We start from the raw sequence: 15,403 nt of genomic DNA, 5'->3' as shown, positions 1-15,403 counted from the left end.
CCATGTATCCTTCAGCATAAGGTTGTTTAACGTCCATGTTTTTGTATGGGTATGCAGGTTCTTGTTGTTATTGAGTTCAACTTTTATTCTATGATGGTCTGAGAAGATGCAAGGAATAATTTCTATTTTTTAAAATTTGCTGAGGTTAGATTTGTGGCCTAGGATGTGGTCGATTTTGGAGTATGTTCTGTGGGCTGATGAGAAGAATGTGTATTCAGTTTTGTTGGGATGAAATGTTCTGTAGATGTCTGTTAGGTCCAGATGTTGAATGGTTGAGTTTAAATCTAAAATTTCTTTGCTTAGCTTCTTTTTGGAGGATCTATCCAGCACTGCTAAAGGGGTGTTAAAATCTCCAACTACTATGGAAGTGGAGGAAATCGAGTTGCTCATGTCTGTTAGAGTTTCTCTTATAAATTGAGGTGCGTTGTGGTTGGGTGCATAAATATTAATAATTGAGATCTCATCATACTGAGTATTACCTTTAACAAATATGAAGTGTCCATCCTTATCCTCAATTATTTTGGTTGGTTTAAAGCCTATTGAGTCTGCGAACAGGATTGCAACACCTTCTTTTTTCTGCTTTCCATTTGCCTGGAATATAGATGACCATCCCTTCACCTTGAGTCTATATCTGTCTTTTAATGTAAGATGCGATTCTTGGATGCAGCAGATATATGGCTTGCGTTTTTGTATCCATCTGCCAACCTATGCCTGTTTAGAGGACAATTTAAACCATTCACATTAATTGAGAGTATTGATAAGTCTTTCGAGAGAACGATGGACATTTTTAATCCTTTTGCGACTGTGGAAGTTGGAATTTAATCAGAAATTTTTGGGGTGGGTTTACTTTTGTGGTGGAGAATTACACTGGTCTTTATGGAGGATAGGTTTAAGAATGTCCTGGAGAGCTGGTTTAGTTGTGGCAAATTTCTTCAACATGTGAATGTTGTTGAAGTATTTAATTTCTCCTTCATAAGTGAAGCTCAGTTTAGCTGGGTACAGGATCCTGGGTTGAAAGTTATTTTGTTTCAGGAGATTAAAAGTCAATGACCATCCTCTTCTAGCTTGAAAGGTTTCAGCAGAAAGATCTGCAGTTATTCTGATATTCTTCCCCTTGTAGGTAATGGTTTTCTTTCATCTGGCTGCTTTCAGAATTTTCTCCTTCATATTAACTTTAGTGAAATTGATTATGATGTGTCTGGGGGATGTCTTATTCGGGTTGAGTCGTGCTGGAGTTCTGAAACTGTCTGCTATCTGAATTTCAGAATCTCTTGGCATGTCTGGAAAGTTCTCCTTCATAATTTCATGGAGAAGAGACTCTGTGCCTTGTGAGGCCACTTCGTCACTTTTGGGGATCCCTATAAGACGAATATTGGTTTTCTTCAAATTATCCAAGAGCTCTCTGAGAGAGTGGTCTGTTTTTGCTCTCCATTCCTCTTCTTCTTTGAGGGTTTGGGTGCATTCGAAAGCTTTGTCTTCAATGTCAGAAATCCTTTCTTCTGCTTGCTCCATTCTGTTACTGAGGGATTCTACTGTGTTTCTCAGATCTCTGAGGGATGCAACTTCTCGTCTCAATGTGTCGAAATCTTTGGTCATTTGGTCTTTGAATCCGTTGAATTCTTGAGATAACTTTTGGAATTCTAATTCGATCTTATTTGCTATCCAGATCCTGAATTCAATTTCTGACATCTCAGCTATTTGTTTGTGCATGGGGTCTTCTGCTGTTTCTGCCCCATTGATCCTTGGGGGACTTGATCTACTCTGATGATTCATATTGCCAGAACCTTTCTGTTGATTTCACCTCATGATTGTTTTTCACCATTGCCTCTGGCTGTCCTTAGAGTTGGGGAGGTGTCTCTCCAAGATTAGACCCCAGCGGATCACTCTATTGTTTCTGGATCTTTGTAGGGAGTGACCTGTGTAGTTCCTGTGGGGCTGCTCTAGCTAGGGAGTTCTGGTTGTGGAAGCAGCTCTGGTTTGTGACACACCCGGATCCAGTAACAGGGCTGGGGGTGGTGCGCATGGTTCTGGGAGTGCCAGGCGCCCAGTGACTTTGGCACAGAGAGCCCAAGGCTCCAGCAGTCTCTGGCCAGGCGAAGAGCTCTGCACAGAGGCAGGGAGGGCTCCAAAAGGCACGCAGCTGCCAGAGTCCCTGTCCAGATGAACAGGCTAGTGTGGAAGCTGGGAGGACACAGGAGGAAGGATGCACGGTTGCGTGGCTCCTGCAGTTCCTGGTCAGGGAATGTGGAGGCCCAGTGGGTGCGGGTCACCAGTCGGGGGTCACTGCACAGCTCTTATGGAGGTCTGGGCGGCACCAAGCCCAGGAGTTTGAGGTTGCTATGAGCTGTGATGTCACGGCCCTCTACCCAGGGCAAAAGCCCAAGGCTCCAGTGTGCCAAAACCGTCTCCCTCTGCCCCTAAGGATTAAGGCCGTAAGGCAGCTCAGTCCCCGCCTTTAGGCTGCTCCGTCAGTAGGTTACTTTGACCCGCCCAATCCTTGCTCTGAGACCCTGAGGGCGGAGCTTGCCAGGGCAGTTCTTTCACAATAACTTCCAGGGCCCAGCTCAGTGGCTCAGTCTGGGGCCCCAGACAATGCCCAAAGTTCTCCAGACTCCTGCTCAAGCTCTCCCCAAGGCAGTTCAACTGAGTGCCAAGTCCAAGAACACCGAAACAGTTCACAGGTAAGGCCTTTCCGGTTTGCAGTCTCACTGCTGCTTGTACTTATGGTTGCCGGCGTGATTAGGTCGATCGACCACATGCAACCACTTGCCAGTTTTCCACTGTTTTGTCCTCCTCTTGAGGTCCAGAGTCCCTTGCTGGCTCCCTGTATCCTCAAAGGGATGATTATAGGCAGATCCCACCAGCCAGAGATGCCTGGAGTCTTGTCTCCCCAGACTCGCTGTTCCCAGTTGCAAGGAAGCTGTTACTAGGCCGCCATCTTTAATCTATCTCTCCCCTTTCTTGAATTTAATTGTGTTTTTCTCTCAAGTGGGCCTGTACTTCTTGGCCTACTATTTTCAGATTAGTACCAAGTACATGAGATACTTGCTTCTCCATCTTGTGATAGTTTACTTAGCAGAATATTCTCCAAATCCATCCAGGTAAATACAAAAGATGCAAAGTCTCCATCTTCTTCTATGGCTGATTCCTATTCCATGATATACATATACCATAGTTTATTAATCCCTTCGTTGGTTGATGAGCACTTGGGTTGTTTCCACTTCTTCATGATTCTGAATTGAGCTGCCACAAACATTTGAGTGTCAATGCCCTTATGGTAAAAGAATTTTTTAACCCCATAAATCAATGGGCAAGTGACACAAACAGATCTTTTTCCCAAAAAGACAGATGAATGGCCAAAAAACATGTGAAAAATGCTCATCATTTGTAATCATCAGAAATGCAAATCAAAATCATCTTGAGAGTCTATCTAACACCTGTGAGAATAGCCCATGTCAGAAGGTCCCAAAGTTGCAGATGTTGGCATGAGTATGGAGAGAGGGGTACCCAGATGCACTTTGGTGGGATTGCAAACTAGTGCAGCCTTTTTGGAAAGAAGTATGGAGAATCCTTAAGGAACTAAAAGTAGACCTTCCATTTGACTCTGCAATCCCATTACTTAGGTATGTATTCAAACATTTTTTTAAATCATGATGGGATTTTGAATATTTTGACTGCTTTTTTGGCATCAATATGGTAAATGCTTGAGATGATGGATATCCCAGGTATGCTGATTTCATCATTGCATACTCTATGCCTATGTGAAAGCATCATGAGTCCTATAATTAATATGACTATTATGTATACAAAATAATTAAAAATTTTAAAAAATTAAGGAAAATAAATGCTCCGACTCAGAAGTCTATGCAGGATATATGTAACTTCAATAAAGTCAAAAGTCACAATTTTTAACTTAGATTGCCAAATGGCATTGAACATCTAGGCACCCTCCATATCCTGTGGGAGGCATGCCCATGTAATAGACATGGTTCACTGAGGCCTCCAGAAAACCTACTCCAGCATTCAGGAAGCTTGAAACTTTTCATGCCCAACCTAAGTCATCCTTGGGCCTAAATATTATAATTCTTTCCTGGTTATAAGAATTTTTTATTAAATGAATTTCACAAAGATCAGCATTCAGATTACAATTACAATGAGTTACCACTGTCAGTGCCACACTGCTACACAATGCACAGATTTTATAACAGTGACTCCATCTATATGGGGTGCACATGAGTTACTCTCATTACACATGAGCACCTACACTACAGGCATGAAATGGTGAGCGCGTCTAAAAGTGTCCATAATCATTTTCAAGTCTAGGTGATTCAGATTGTTGCCAAAGCCAATAACTCTGTTTCACAATTTGTGCTTTTAAACATGCAGATACTTCTGCCTCAAAACCCCTTTCTTCGTCTCCCTGTAATGAGCTAACTCCCACTCAGAAACCACAAAGTCTGTAATCTTCTCCAAAAATCCCTTCCTGAAGCTTTGTTGAATCTGATTCATATTTTTTAGTCTTCTTTTATGCACTACAACAAATAGATTTCTCATAGAAAATTATAATTTCCAGTTCACGTATCAAGCACTTGTATTCACTTTTAGCTCCCTTGAGTCAGAAATAGAAATTAGCACATAACACAATGCAAGGTGCATGCCACTAAGCAAATATGTCAAAAATAAAGAAATAAATATATCATTTGATGAACACTCCAAAACAAAATAACGTGACACTCACCTGTCTGAAAGATAGCCATATATCAAACTTCCCACAATGGTCCCAGCCATAAATAGGGATTGAACCACTGATTTTTGTGACTCATATTCACATACTAGGTCCCACTGAAAGAGAAAAAAAGCAGAACAGTGGAACTCAAAACATTTCAAAACAACTAAGAGTACATTATAAATGTCTTACCACAAAAACAAGTAAGTGAGGTGATGGCTATGTTAATTAGTTTGATTTTAGCATTCCACATTGTATATCAAATCATCACATTGTACCCCATATATGTATACAGTTATGATTTAATAAAAATTAAGTTAAAAAGACTCAGCACCTGTAGCTCAGCAGCTAGGGCTCCAGTCACATACACTGGAGCTGGCGGTTTTGAATCCAGCCCAGACCTGCCAAACAATGACAACTGCAACCAAAAAATAGCCAGGCATTGTGGCGGGCACTTACAGTCCCAGCTACTTGGCAGGCTGAGACAGGAGGCTCGCTTAAACCCAAGAGTTGGCAGTTGCTGTGAGCTGTGACACCATGGCACTCTACCGAGGGTGACGTAATGAGACTGTCTCATAAAAAAAAAAATTAAGTTAAAAAAAGAAAGACTTTGAGCCCATTAGTGAATACTGACTCAAAACTCCTACATAGCATGTGCAGGACTCTCTGCCGTGATTATCCTGCTTCCCTCTCCAGACAGACACTACATATACAGACACAGTCCTCTAGTAGCTCACATTTGAAATATACTGAACCAAGTTCACCAGTTTAAGTGCTTCTGGCTTTTTCTTTGAATTCATAATCTTCCAACAGCCTGTGTCTATAAGTCTATGTCTCTTTACTCATTTTATCTTCACACCACGAACATCTTTTATTGTATCAACATATATTTTCATTAAGAATTATAGTAAAAAACCTGTAAAACCACAAATTAAAAAATCTTTATCGGAGGGTGGAGCAAGATGGCAGCCGAGTAACAGCTTCCTTGCATCTGGGCACCGTGAGTCTGGGGATATAGGACTCCAGGCATCTCTGGCTGGTGGGATCTGCCTATCATCACCCCTGAGAGGATACAGGGAGTCAGCGAGAGACTTCTGGACCCCAAGAGGAGGACTAAAACAGTGGAAAACCGGCAAGTGGTCGCGTGTGTTCAATCCGCCTAAACCCACTCGCAACTGTAAGTTCAGTAGCAGCGAGACTGCAAACCAGAAAGGCCTTACCTGTGAACTGTTTTGGTGTCTTTTTACTTGGCACTCAGCTGAACTGCCTTGGGGAGAGCCTGAGCGGGAGTGCGGAGAACTCTGGCCTTTGTCTAGGGCCCCAGTCTGAGCCGCTGAGCCAGACGGAGCTAATAGAGTTTGGCTGTGGGTCACAGGCAGACATTGTGAGCGATCTGCCCTGGCAAGCTCCGCCCTCAGGGTCGCAGAGCTGGAATTGGGTGGGAGCTGGTAACCCAGCGACCAAGTAGCCTAAGGGCGGGGTCTGAGCCGCCTTGCAGCCCTAACCCTCGGGGCAGAGGGAGACCAGTTTTGACACACAGGGTAAGTGGATAGCCACTTCAGCAGTGATTCCAGCAACAAGCACTTCCCTGAGAAAGCTTCTGCTCAGTAAGTGAACAAGTTCAAAGTGCCTTTTAAGTGGGCTGAAGAGAGATTTAGGGTGTCTACCTGCTGGGGTTCGAGAAACTAGCAGCCTCCAGTCATATCAGAACTGTGATTAACATCTCATACCCCAGAAGACCACGTGTTGCCCAGACAATATTCAATTCCATATACATACTGCTTTGTTTTTGTTTGCGTGTGTGTTTTTTTTTGTTTCTTTGTTTGGTTTTTTTTTTTGGTTTGGTTGTTTTTTTTGTTTATTTTGACGTTCTAGATTGTTGTTTTGTTTTTTAAGTTCAACCTTTTCCATACAGATCCTTTTTCTTTCTCAATTTTTCTAGTTTAATTATAATTTCCCATTGCTGCCTATTTCAATAATTGGAACTTCATTTTTGTTAGTGTTTCTACCACTATTATTTGGTTTTTCCAGCCAATTTTATCCCGTAAAGTTTTCTGTTTGCTTGTTTTGGTTTGATTTATAGCATTTTTGTCTTTCCTCTCTACTTGGTGGAGGTGGGGTACTGTGTCTGATCAGGTTAGCAAAGAGCTGCTGACCTCAAGGGAACCACCCCACTTGGCACCCCCAGAAGGTGTTTTTTTTTTTTAAGGTTGTATCAAAGTACCCTACTGTACACCTATATTGCTCTGTCTCCCTCTTTCTGTGCCTCTCTTCTTTTTGTCAATATTCCTTTCACCCAACCACTCTCCTTTCTCTATTTTTCTTTTTTTTCATTTTTTTTTTTTCTTATCACTCAGTCCTCATTTCTTTCATCGCTTTTTTGCTCTTAAACCTTCTCACCCTTCTGGTCCTGTAACCCCTTAGTCCACAGGCACAAGAACTTAAAGAGCAAGAGGAATTGAAAGGAAAATTAGGGCAAGTAAACAGATAAAAGAAATCACCCATGAGGAAGAATCAGCAGAAAACTCCAGGCAACATGAAGAACCAGTCCAGAACTACCCCGCCAAGGGACCATGAGGTAGCTACTGCAGAGGATTCCACCTATACAGAAATGTTAGGAATGACAGAAAGGGAATTTAGAATACACATGTTGAAAACAATGAAGGAAATGATGGAAACAATGAAGGAAACTGTTAATAAAGTGGAAAATAACCAAAAGGAAATTCAAAAACAGAATCAAATAAGAGATGAACGATATGAAGAATATAAAAAGGATATAGCAGAGCTGAAGGAAATGAAACAGTCAATCAGGGAACTTAAAGATGCAATGGAAAGTATCAGCAACAGGTTAGACCATGCAGAAGAAAGAATTTCAGAGGTAGAAGACAAAGTTTTTGAGATAACTCAGATAGTAAAAGAGGCAGAAAAGAAGAGAGAGAAAGCAGAACGTTCACTGTGAGAATTATGGGACTTTATGAAGCGTTCCAACATACGAGTTATAGGAATTCCAGAAGGGGAAGAAGAATGCCCCAGAGGAATGGAAGCCATACTAGAGAATATTATAAAAGAAAATTTCCCAAATATCACCAAAGATTCTGACACACTGCTTTCAGAGGGATATCGGACCCCAGGTCGCCTCAACTCTAACCGAGCTTCTCCAAGACACATTGTGATGAACCTCTCCAAAGTCAAGACCAAAGAAAAGATTCTGCAAGCTGCCAGGAGTAAGCGCCAGTTGACCTACAGGGGCAAATCCATCAGAGTGACTGCAGACTTCTCTAATGAAACTTTCCAAGCAAGAAGACAATGGTCATCTACCTTTAATCTACTTAAACAGAACAATTTTCAGCCCAGAATTCTGTACCCTGCTAAGCTAAGCTTCAAAATTGATGGAGAAATCAAATCATTTACGGATATACAAACATTGAGGAAATTCGCCACAACAAGACCAGCTCTACAGGAAATACTTCAACCTGTTCTGCACACTGACCACCACAATGGATCAGCAGCAAAGTAAGAACTCAGAAATTAAAGGACAGAACCTAACCTCCACACTGATGCAAAAGATAAAACTAAGCAATGGACTCTCACAAAATAAGACGAATAGAATACTACCACACTTGTCAATTATCTCAATAAATGTTAATGGCTTGAATTCCCCACTGAAGAGACATAGATTGGTTGACTGGATTAAAAAACACAGGCCATCCATTTGCTGTCTGCAAGAAACACACCTGGCTTCAAAAGACAAATTAAAGCTCCGAGTCAAGGGTTGGAAGACAATTTTTCAGGCAAATGGAATTCAGAAGAAAAGAGGAGTTGCAATCTTATTTTCAGACACATGTGGATTTAAAGCAACTAAAGTCAAAAAAGACAAAGATGGTTACTTTATATTGGTCAAGGGAAAAATACAACAAGAAGACATTTCAATTCTAAATATTTATGCACCCAATTTAAATGCTCCCAGATTCTTGAAGCAGACCTTACTCAGTCTGAGCAATATGATATCTGATAATACCATCATAACAGGGGACTTTAACACTCCTCTTACAGAGCTGGACAGATCCTCTAAACAGAAATTAAACAAGGATATAAGAGACTTAAATGAGACTCTAGAACAACTGTGCTTGATAGACGCATATAGAACACTCCACCCCAAAGATAAAGAATATACATTCTTCTCATCACCCCATGGAACATTCTCCAAAATTGATCATATCCTGGGACACAAAACAAATATCAACAGAATCAAAAGAATTGAAATTTTACCTTGTATCTTCTCAGACCATAAGGCACTAAAGGTGGAACTCAACTCTAACAAAAATGCTCGACCCCACCCAAAGGCATGGAAACTAAACAATCTTCTGTTGAATAACAGATGGGTGCAGGAAGAAATAAAACAGGAAATCATTAACTTCCTTGAGCATAACAACAATGAAGACACAAGCTACCAAAACCTGTGGGATACTGCAAAAGCAGTTTTGAGAGGAAAATTCATCGCTTTAGATGCCTACATTCGAAAAACTGAAAGAGAGCACATCAACAATCTCACAAGAGATCTTATGGAATTGGAAAAAGAAGAACAATCTAAGCCTAAACTCAGTAGAAGAAAAGAAATCTCCAAAATCAAATCAGAGATCAATGAAATTGAAAACAAAAGAATCATTCAGAAAATTAATGAAACAAGGAGTTGGTTTTTTGAAAAAATAAATAAAATAGATAAACCATTGGCCAGACTAACGAGGAATAGAAAAGTAAAATCTCTAGTAACCTCAATCAGAAATGATAAAGGGGAAATAACAACTGATCCCACAGAGATACAAGAGATCATCTCTGAATACTACCAGAAACTCTATGCCCAGAAATTTGACAATGTGAAAGAAATGGATCAATATTTGGAATCACACCCTCTCCCTAGACTCAGCCAGGAAGAAATAGAGCTCCTGAACAGACCAATTTCAAGCACTGAGATCAAAGAAACAATAAAAAAGCTTCCAACCAAAAAATGCCCTGGTCCAGATGGCTTCACTCCAGAATTCTATCAAACCTTCAAGGAAGAGCTTATTCCTGTACTGCAGAAATTATTCCAAAAAATTGAGGAAGAAGGAATCTTCCCCAACACATTCTATGAAGCAAACATCACCCTGATACCAAAACCAGGAAAAGACCCAAACAAAAAGGAGAATTTCAGACCAATCTCACTCATGAACATAGACGCAAAAATTCTCAACAAAATCCTAGCCAATAGATTACAGCTTATCATCAAAAAAGTCATTCATCATGATCAAGTAGGCTTCATCCCAGGGATGCAAGGCTGTTGAACATACGCAAGTCTATAAACGTTATCCACCATATTAACAGAGACAAAAATAAAGATCACATGATCCTCTCAATAGATGCAGAAAAAGCATTTGATAAAATCCAGCATCCTTTTCTAATTAGAACTCTGAAGAGTATAGGCATAGGTGGCACATTTCTAAAACTGATTGAAGCTATCTATGACAAACCCACAGCCAATATTTTACTGAATGGAGTAAAACTGAAAGCTTTTCCTCTTAGAACTGGAACCAGACAAGGTTGTCCTCTGTCACCTTTACTATTCAACATAGTGCTGGAAGTTCTAGCCAATACAATTAGGCAAGACAAGGAAATAAAGGGAATCCAAATGGGAGCAGAGGAGGTCAAACTCTCCCTCTTTGCTGACGACATGATCTTATACTTAGAGAACCCCAAAGACTCAACCACAAGACTCCTAGAAGTCATCAAAAAATACAGTAATGTTTCAGGATATAAAATCAATGCCCACAAGTCAGTAGCCTTTGTGTACACCAACAACAGTCAAGATGAGAAGCTAATTAAGGACACAACTCCCTTCACCATAGTCTCAAAGAAAATCAAATACCTAGGAATATACCTAACGAAGGAGGTGAAGGACCTGTATAAAGAAAACTATGAAATCCTCAGAAAGGAAATAGCAGAGGATATTAACAAATGGAAGAACATACCATGCTCATGGATGGGAAGAATCAACATTGTTAAAATGTCCATACTTCCCAAAGCAATCTACCTATTCAATGCCATTCCTATCAAAATACCAACATCATACTTTCAAGATTTGGAAAAAATGATTCTGCGTTTTGTATGGAACTGGAAAAAACCCCGTATAGCTAAGGCAGTTCTCTGTAATAAAAATAAAGCTGGGGGCATCAGCATACCAGATTTTAGTCTGTACTACAAAGCCATAGTGCTCAAGACAGCATGGTACTGGCACAAAAACAGAGACATAGACACTTGGAATCGAATGGAAAACCAAGAAATGAAACTAACATCTTACAACCACCTAATCTTTGATAAACCAAACAAGAACATACCTTGGGGGAAAGACTCCCTATTCAATAAATGGTGTTGGGAGAACTGGATGTCTACATGTAAAAGACTGAAACTGGACCCACACCTTTCCCCACTCACAAAAATTGATTCAAGATGGATAAAGGACTTAAACTTAAGGCATGAAACAATAAAAACCCTCCAAGAAAGCATAGGAAAAACACTAGAAGATATTGGCCTGGGGGAAGACTTCATGAAGAAGACTGCCATGGCAATTGCAACAACAACAAAAATAAACAAATGGGACTTCATTAAACTGAAAAGCTTCTGTACAGCTAAGGAGACAATAACCAAAGCAAAGAGACAACCTACACAATGGGAAAGGATATTTGCATTTTTTCAATCAGACAAAAGCTTGATAACTAGGATCTATAGAGAACTCAAATTAATCCACATGAAAAAAGCCAACAATCCCTTATATCAATGGGCAAGAGACATGAATAGAACTTTCTCTAAAGACGACAGACGAATGGCTAACAAACACATGAAAAAATGTTCATCATCTCTATATATTAGAGAAATGCAAATCAAAACAACCCTGAGATATCATCTAACCCCAGTGAGAATGGCCCACATCACAAAATCTCAAAACTGCAGATGCTGGCGTGGATGTGGAGAGAAGGGAACACTTTTACACTGCTGGTGGGACTGCAAACTAGTACAACCTTTCTGGAAGGAAGTATGGAGAATCCTCAAAGCACTCAAGCTAGACCTCCCATTTGATCCTGCAATCCCATTACTGGGCATCTACCCAGAAGGAAAGAAATCCTTTTATCATAAGGACACTTGTACTAGACTGTTTATTGCAGCTCAATTTACAGTCGCCAAAATGTGGAAACAGCCTAAATGCCCACCAACCCAGGAATGGATTAACAAGCTGTGGTATATGTATACCATGGAATACTATTCAGCCATTAAAAAAAATGGAGACTTTACATCCTTCGTATTAACCTGGATGGACGTGGAAGATATTATTCTTAGTAAAGCATCACAAGAATGGAGAAGCATGAATCCTATGTACTCAATTTTGATATGAGGACAATTAATGACAATTATGGTTATGGGGGGGGAACAGAAAGAGGGAAGGAGGGAGGTGGGTGGGGCCTTGGTGTGTGTCACACTTTATGGGGGCAAGACATGATTGCAAGAGGGACTTTACCTAACAATTGCAATCAGTGTAACCTGGCTTATTGTACCCTCAATGAATCCCCAACAATAAAAAAAAAAAAAAAAGAAATAAACCTCATAAACCTCTTTCCATCCTCAAAAAAAAAAAAAATCTTTATCAAAATTTTAAAAACCATATGCAAAATTTTCTAGGACAGCCACCCTCAGCATGTAAGTTACATCCTCTGGCTTCCCTTATCTGTGATTTCAAAGACTACAATAATGCTTATGTTTGGTCACATATAGAATCATTCAAAAAGCTTCATAGCTTGGTGCCCATATCCTATGCCCAGAGGTTCTGGTTTATTTTCTCCGTATTTTAATTTGGCAATGCATATTAAGATCTGCTGACCTCATAACATTTTCTTACTTAAAAAATTATAGGTCTTGCTCACTAGATTAAATAACATAATATCAGGTTTATGTTTACCTTTTCAATTTATTACCCTTAATACTTATACACTTGACTGCACTGTAATGTAGATAACAATTGCTACCTGGTCAAGGAATGAAGAAAGTTCTGATGGCGGTACCCATCTTGGGACTAAATGTGTGAAGCAATTGCATTCTTTGTGTCACCCCCAAACCCCTCAATAGCATAAGAAGAATGTGAAGCTTCTTACGTCAGTCACAATGGTGGAGGAGAAGAAGCTTCGGTCTTACACCCAGCCATCCACACAGGGCTCTGTGTCTGGCTCACTCATGTTGGAGAAGCTCCCATTTGAGTAAAGGAGCTGCCACTGGGGATGGATGAAGCGATGACACTTCTCTGGCCTCAGGTTGGAGTCCAGTGGGATGGAGATTCTCAGGAGGGTATCTTGGCTGAGGGTCCCAGTGTCATTGTCAGAGACAGTGTCATTGTCAAGGATGTGGACCCAGCAGCGATGATCAGGGATGGCTGCAGTGAAGTTCTCCAGCAGAGCATGAGGATTCAGTAGGATGCTGATGATACAACAGAAAGCCAGATGAAGGATCTGGAATCTCCCCTGGCTTCCGACTTGATCCAGCAGCACCTCAAAGGCCATTGAAGCTGAGTAGGTGATCCCCAAGAGTCAGCACAGTGACCTTATGGAGATCAGGTTTCCTTCTACTAAAGGCACACTAATCCTGTGTTGATCCATACTTTAAAGCAAACTGCTTTATATGTTTTTGAGCAAAGAAGAAAAAGAGATTTTGACTGGTTAGGACTGAAGTTTTGTTAAAGGTTAATGAATATCTGTAACCTTAGTTAAAGTAAAACAAAGAGGAATGTTGGGTACAAGTGTTGACTTTTTGTAAGTGAACTTTTCCTTCAGTTCAAATCATGCAAGTGATAGTCATTTTAAAACTTTTGAAGTGGCAAATGAGTATAACAGGCTCAGAGGATGGAAATAGTGACTTTTTTCATAGATGGGGTCTTATTTTATTTTCCAGTCTCTCACCAGAATGGAGTGCAAGAACACCATTATACTTCACTGTATCTCGAAGTCCTAGGCTCCACAGAATCTCATGCCTGAGTTGCAAGGAGTTTCTAGCACTAGAAGTGGAAGGTAGCATGTCTGGCTATGTCTTAAATCTCACTGATTGTTATTTATCCAAAGAGAAAAAAGACATTTTATCAGGGCGGTGCCTGTGGCTCAAAGGAGTGGGGCACCAGCCCCATATGCCGGAGGTGGAGAGTTCAGACCCAGCCTCGGCCAAAAACTGCAAAAAAAAAAAAAAAAAAAAGACATTTTATCATAAAGACATTTGCACTAAAATGTTTATAGCAGCATATTCCCCAATTGCAAAGATTTGGAAACAACCCAAGTATTCATCAATAGTGGATTAATGAAATGTTGTATATGAATACCATGGAGTATTATTCAGCCATAAAAATGGTGATCTAGTATTTTTAGCCACAACTTGGATAGAACTAGAGATGCTTCTTCTAAATGAAATATCACAAGAATGGAAGACCAACACCATGTACTCAATATTAACTTGAAACTAGTTTATTAGCTCTTATGTGCACATATGGAAGTAAATCTCGACAGAAATCAAGTAGGTTCAAGATGAGAGAAGAGGTTGGGGCATTAACACCTAAATTGTATAATACACATTTTCTGGGTGAAGTGCATGTTTTGATTTAAAGTGTATAAAAGAAAACAAATAACCAAAACTGTATACCATTGTAATATTCTGAAAAAAAATACATAAATAGAAAAACCAAGTCTCAACTAAGTGACTCAATTCTATTTCAAAGGTCAATTAAAAGATTTGACTTAACCACTTACTGTTTCAAAGGATTTGCTTGCTAGAATTCAAACTTGCAGTTTGGGAAATGGCAGAGGTGAAAAAGTGAAAGCAAGTAATGAAGCCCTCACAGGGCAGGAAAATTCAAAGAAAGAACAATCTGACTTACCTAGTTATCTGAGTCAGAGACTCTTTATGGAAAAGGAGAGACTGGCTTATCTAAGCAAGAATAATCCAAATCAGTTTTATCCAACTCATGTCACCAAAAGAGTCAGTTTTTAAAGCAGCTGCTTATGTCCTAAAATGTCAAGATTTCAGGCAGCTGCCTGGGTTCTTAGTTCTTAGAGTGCCCTTGGTTGAAACTGGCCAGCACTCCAAAGTAAGACAAACATGAAACAAAGTTTGCTGAGGAAAAGAAAGATAAGTTTACAGAGTAAGAGAAAGATACAGGCTTACAGAGCTAGATAGTTTCACCATAGACAGCAAATAGGCCCCCATTGCTGCAACAAGGAAAAAGGTATGAGTTGTGCCTGCCAATTCTCTTTTATACTGTCTGGATCAGGCTTATGTCATTTTTCAGAGGTCACCCTGAAACCTGAGTCTTAACTTGCATACAGACTTTCCATGAGCCACAGTAAAAGCCCATTGAGAGGTGGAGCACAATGTATATTTAAGCTAATGGCTTAATAATTAGTCATAAGGCTGTTCTGGGTCACCTTTAAGACTCTGTTTTACCTGTGACTAGGCTATAGGGTGTTCTACATTGTTTTGCAATAGGCATGCTATATTCTCATTGGTAGTTTGGTAGAATGTTCCTTCCTCCCCAGGTGTGAGCGTTCACTTGGGACAAAATTAAGGTGAGATGGTGGCCTGAGACCCCACTTTTGTCCTCCTTCTCCAGGAGAGCTA

At 40.2% G+C, this 15,403-nt stretch overlaps 1 pseudogene; it reads right to left on the bottom strand.

Annotated features, from left to right (window-relative positions):
- Positions 1–13,444, bottom strand: part of LOC128565619 (steroid transmembrane transporter SLC22A24-like) — an 84,813-nt pseudogene extending 71,369 nt beyond the window's left edge.
- Between the last annotated feature and the right edge of the window lie 1,959 nt (positions 13,445–15,403).

This window comes from Nycticebus coucang, chromosome 14 (assembly GCF_027406575.1).
Source record: "Nycticebus coucang isolate mNycCou1 chromosome 14, mNycCou1.pri, whole genome shotgun sequence".
NCBI classification, from domain to species: Eukaryota; Metazoa; Chordata; class Mammalia; order Primates; family Lorisidae; genus Nycticebus; species Nycticebus coucang.
The sequence above is the reverse complement of the archived record's forward strand: the minus strand, read 5'-3'. Positions and strand labels throughout refer to the sequence as shown.